The following is a 6,000-nucleotide window of genomic DNA, read 5'->3' as shown; positions in this document are numbered from 1 at the left end:
AAATGAGACTAATTAAAAATAACATTCCACAAGTATGCATTCAAATGAGCAATGGTGTCTTTGTAGGCACTATTTCAGGAAGCTAGATGCTATTTTACAGCTCCCATTCCTTGAAAGATTTTTGGAACTTCCTTAACAACATTTATCCAACAGATATTCTGCTCTGCGCCAGGTGCTCTGCTAGAGGTTGGATAAAGGGTATTTATCATGAGAGACAGTTATTTGCCCTCAAAGAAATTAGAGATGGGCTACGGGGAAGAAAGATATTATCTGCTTAACCATAAGAAAGTTGACGAGTATGTTGATTTCAGAAGAACTGGAGATCTAAGCCTGAATGTTCTCAGGGTATATACCTTTAAACATCCACGGTGTTATTAATGTTTTTAATGGGGCCAATATTCATTCAGAATTAATTGGTGAATTATCGCTTAGTTTTGGTCAGACACTATGTCTCACTAACTTTCTTGAATGGCTGATTCTGGGAATGTAGGAAGAAAATTGTATAGAAGTTGATGTAGCTAAGTAGTTTTCCGGAAGAAACAGATTGCTTTCCTCAATTGTGTTCTCTAGTAAGATTCCACATCTCAGTCTTCTCTCTACTGAATACAAGGGCATTTTTGGACTTGTCTGGGCACCTCTCTAGTTATCAGGAGCTTATGTAGGTGTCTTTGGGGGAGGTAGTGGTGGTAAAGAACAAAACATGACAAAGACTGGCTATAGAGCACCTGAAGCATTCAAGAGCTTGGGTCTCAGAGATCAAGATAAAACTGGCGTTCTGAACAATGAAATACGTAGCAGTTCCCAAGAAGATATCAAGAGCTAGAATTACTTTTCTTGGGTGTCTATACATATATGGACACAGTGATAAGACTTTGAAGGAGAGGAAGAAAGAGGAAGAAGAGGAAGAGAAAGGAGGAGGAGGAGGGCAATGAGGAGGAACAGGAAGGGGAAGAGGAAAGAAAGAAAGAGAAGTAAGATGCTCTCACAATTACTTTTGTTTATTCCAACAACAGGTAACTTTGAAGTACTGAGGTTATGTAATACCTCATAAAATGCTGAAAGTTATTTTAAAAGAATGTGTTCCCAAAATATTGTGAGTACTGGCAGCAGCATTAGAATAAGATTCTAGTATCCTAAGATTATGACAAAAGAACAGGAATCATTTATTCCATTACTGTAAAGTAATATATATATATGTATTCATTTATATATTTATATGTATTCATTTATATATAAAGTAATATAATATATCCTGTTAAAAATTAAAAAACAGAATAATAATCAAGGAAGAGAGAAATGAGGCGTGGTAGAGTTAGGAAACTTGAAAACCAGTGGCCAGTTATATACTCCCCACTCCATGTCTCTGATAATGTAATTTTGATTTTTATTTTCATTAATTGTTTCTAGAGAAAATGAAGCTTGTTGGTTGAATCATCCAGTCTGCTATGCATCCAGTCTGAATGCATAATGTTTCAAAGAAGTCTGCTCTGTTCTGAATCTGGCTACTTCTACTCAACTTCTTACCCTTTATAACACAGAGTAATTATTTACCATCTTCCATTATTTTGTGTAACACATCATAATATATTTTTCGATTCTATTTCTATTTCCCACTCCCAGATGACTGTGAATTCCTCCTTGCCATAAATATTGTCTTATTAAGAAAAGCTTTCACTTTTATGGTGTCCTTGAATTTTCTGCAAACCCATACTTACCATAACTCCCACCATTATTCACCAAATTTGACTCTAAATGAATGTTAACTGTTTTTAAAAAAGTAACACTGAAGATGTTTTAAAAGTGAATCTGGGGGTGCCTGGGTGGTTTAGTCGGTTAAGCATCTGACTCTTGATCTCAGCTCAGAATATGATCTCATAGTTCGTGAGTTCAAGCCTGGCTTGGAGTTCTCTCTTCCTCTCTCTCTGCTCCTACCCCACTCTCTCTCTCTCAAAGTAAATAAATTAACTTAATTTTTTAAAGTAAATCTGTTTCCTATAAAACTTCACAAACCATAATTCCTTGCATAATGCCTCATTATACCAATCAGCTTTAAAATTCCAGCTTAGACACTCAGAATGACAAGGGCAAGGTTATGGATTTAATCACAAGATTTGCCACGTAGCTTTGAAGTGGACAATGTTCAGACTCTTTCTAATACCAGCTAATTGTCTTCTGAGTTTGTACTGAAGTCAGAATCAACAAATATTCACCTACCATCTACAAAATACCTAACAGACTGCCAATTGCTATTACAGATTCAAAGGGTTAGAAGGCGTACCCTAAAATTTCACAATCTAATCAGTGAGACACTTGTTTTTCATTCAGAAACCACTTATTAAGTGAATTCAATGTGCTAAGCACAACCTTTAATGGCCAGATTACTGTTTCACTCTCTTTGCAGTAGAGACCCGCAAATGTCTTCTCGACTTGGGGGACGGCTACATGTTTCTGGTCCCATACCCACTGGTCTTTGTCTGTGTTCACAAGTTCAATGTCCTGAGGGGGTTCTAATGGGTCTGATGAGTCCCTATTTCCCTCAGAGCGGAGCTGTCACACCATACCACTTCATTCCACTCATACTTTAAACCATTCATCATTCATACTTAACGTGTTGGCTGCCTTTAACTTGGGTACCCCAAACTGGCTTCATCCATGTTGACTAGGGCAATGGGGTCAGAATATGGCCACTTCAGGGGAGCCATTTATGGCACTTTTGGTCACCAGGGGCTGTGGTTGTGACAGACATTCTCAGAGGCAAGAGACCCACTATTCACACACTATGTGTACATAGATCCACACTATAATTATGAGCAGTTGGCTATAAAACGTTATAGTTCGTTGAATCACTGTAAGAAGTATGGTTTAAGTGTATTTTCTGTAGGATACTCATTTTTATTTTACTATTATAACTGCAGAATTTTTGAATGAACCAAAGGTGTTTCCAATTTTTTCTTTGGACAAATAAGAGAGAGAGAGAGAGAGAGAGAGAGAGAAACTTCAGAGGTTAAAAGACTTGTGTCAAGGTCACTCAGCAGTCACAGAAGTAGAATCCAGGAATCCAGGCAGTGGGGGTCCTTCTATTCCACACTCACGTCACACTTTAACCTCCTTTTTACCTTTTGTCTTCTTTTACTTTCTAAAAACAAAACGGTACAATGAACGAAGAAAAAGAACCCAGTAACAAGAGGTCTCAAATTCTCTATTTAAATCTTGCTCACATAGAGTCAGCTCAGTTAGAAGTCTGGGAGGCTACACCATGATATGATTCATGCCCAGCCCTGCTGGAATTACCCTATTCTTTGATCTCTGTCTACACCGCTGCAGCTCCTGGTAGACATGCCGATCATATGTGCCACCAGACACGTAGAATGCCCAGCCCACCTGCCTCAGTCAAGGAGAAGCGGCAGACTGTCTTCCTACAGGCAAGTGGGTTGTTGTATTATCCTTATTCAAAGGACCACAGAGCCAAGAAAAAGATGCTCAAGATACCTTGGTTTTTGTTTCGTTTTATTTTTTGCCGATTCATCATTACTAAATTGGAAAGGGTTATAAATTCACATAGTGTCAAACTGAATGACAAAGTTTCATCATTTCTTATTGAATTAAAAAAGTAACCCCCAAAAGGCACATATATAGCTTATATGCCTGATTATTCCTTTCTCTTCAGATACCTTCTTTTTCCTTACACAGTTGCTAAGATCTTATTTCTTCTGGGAAAAGACAATAGAATTTCACCCCTTTCCTAACTCAGGTGCTGACTAAATGTACTTTTTATTTTAATTTTTTTTCTCAGCGTTTGAGTGATTTATGTGCCAAATTCCTATGAAAAGGGGTATGGGATGGGGGGGGGAGTACATTGGTTTTCATGCATCATAATTTAATTAAAACAACTCATCTGGCCTCAAAATTTAACCACATTTTAGCAGAAAGATAGCTTGGACCAAACAAAGAAGAATCTGAAAAACTTGGAGAGCACATAATGCAAGACAACTCACACTGATGCCAGACTAACCAATGATTTCACCTTATTTTGCTAATTTTTATTTCACTTGAGTCCTTAAAGAAACTCTTCTGCCTGGAAAGACGGATGTAGCAGTCTTTATGGCAAAGCAGTCTATATCCTCCAAAGGCTCTAGTATAATCCGATTTTTAACAAAGCTGCCTTTAGGAAACTGTAACCACAGGTTACAGAAGTAAGCAGTTATAAAGAAAAGTTAAAGAAATTATAAGGAGTCATATTCTTTTCAGAGAGCAGATTTTAAAATATGTGCGTGTTTAAAATCTAATTCACTCTCAGCCATTTCCAGGCTGAAATCTTAGTGTATTAATCAAAATGGGTAGCGTTGGCTCTGTTTATCCTAAACGCAGACGTGCTAAGGAAAGAAAGATTAATCTGGTAAAGGCATCACTATTCTAATCGGACTGATGGGAAAATGTAGTATGGGTGTAAGAGGCAATGTAGGGTGAATTATAGTGAAGTGATGAACTACCTTGAAGCTGAAGCAATCAAATAGATAGCTCAAAAAATTACTATGGCATCTTTATTCAACACTTTGGGGTAAGTGTCCCCGTCTTGGCCTTCTTCACAGAGAACAGAAGCACTCTGTTGTATTTGCTGAAATTAAATCTTAATAGGAGAGCCTCAGCTAAGGCTGCTACCCTCCACTTACCAAAATTAAACACTAGGCATTAATTTCCTTTCCAAGAAGAGGAGATGACATTTTGATAATATTTTCAATTCACAAAATAGTTCCAGATCCAAGAGAAGCGTTAGCAAACATTTTTTTTTTTTAATTTCTATCTCATATTTCCGTCACATATCTGTGCATTGGGCACTCTTTTTAATTAAAAGTAATGTGAAACATTTGTGACTCATCCTTGTCTCCCTTATAAATAACTTAGCAAGTAATTATTTTGTCTTCAGAAAAAAAGATAATTGTCTCTAAATTATGATGATTGAATAGAAGAAAGTCAAGATGTTTCTATAATTGGTAAAGAAGGGCAAGTAGCCCCTATTGGAGTATTTTGTTTCAACACTTTGCTTTTGTCTGATTAGAGGCAAATTTCATAAAATGAGTCTACAAAGAGGCATCATCCAAAAAGGAAATCATAATCTCACTATCTAGGGATAACTATTGCTAACATTTTGCCTTTTAAGGATGTATACATATGCATGTAATATGTAAATAAGTGCATGCGTGCTTTTATATATACATACACATTATATATATACATGTACACACACACACATTTTTAATGAAATCGGGCTACACAGGTTCTGTTGAATTCAGCCTTCTTTTCTTAGAAATATATTATAAGCATTTTTTTTTCGAACTAATAGGTAAAGATCTATGTTAGTATTTTTGATGTCTTCAGAATGTTGCATTTCATGTCCTCATTTATTTAACTCAGCATTTACTGAGGGTTCATGCTGTTTTCAACCTTTCACCATTATAATGGGCTCTATCTTTGAACTAATATCTGAAGTCATACATAAATATGGAAAATTTTATGTAAACCATTTCATCCTGGGGGCACCAGCAAGGCTCGGTTAAGCACCTACTTCAGCTCAGGTCATGATCTCGCAGTTTGTGAGTTCGAGCCCCGCGTCGGGTTCTGTGCTGACAGCTCAGAGCCTGAAGCCTGCTTTGGATTCTGTGTCTCCCTCTCTCTCTGCCCCTCCCCTGCTCACGCTCTGTCTCTCTTTGTCTCTCAGTAATAAATAAATGTTAAAATTTTTTGAAAACTACTTCGTCCTGTGAGTCACAGATACTAGATAGATGCTCCAATCTATACCGATACTTTATAAACCTTTGAAACCACAATTCCACTTGGCATTATATGTATGCTTTTGTATTAGCTCAGGATATTTCATATTTTCCTTCATATATTCCCCTTCATATATTCCTTTGGAGTAGTTAAGAGGTAGATATTAGTGTCTACATTTAACATATAGAACAACTTTGAGGCATCCAAAGTTGTAAGTGGGGAGAGAAGTTA

At 36.9% G+C, this 6,000-nt stretch overlaps 1 protein-coding gene across 4 annotated transcripts in view; it reads right to left on the bottom strand.

Annotated features, from left to right (window-relative positions):
- Positions 1-2,871: 2,871 nt before the first annotated feature.
- The window catches only part of SPATA17 (spermatogenesis associated 17), a 196,714-nt gene continuing 193,585 nt past the window's right edge, over positions 2,872-6,000 (bottom strand). For all 4 annotated transcript variants that reach the window (XM_042926292.1, XM_042926291.1, XM_042926294.1 and 1 more), the window contains one exon: positions 2,872-3,136. The gene's annotated coding sequence lies outside the window, so the exon portion shown is untranslated. The remainder of the gene's footprint in view (positions 3,137-6,000) is intronic.

Source organism: Panthera leo, chromosome F3 (genome assembly GCF_018350215.1).
Source record: "Panthera leo isolate Ple1 chromosome F3, P.leo_Ple1_pat1.1, whole genome shotgun sequence".
NCBI classification, from domain to species: Eukaryota; Metazoa; Chordata; class Mammalia; order Carnivora; family Felidae; genus Panthera; species Panthera leo.
This window is presented reverse-complemented; position numbering and strand designations above follow the sequence as displayed.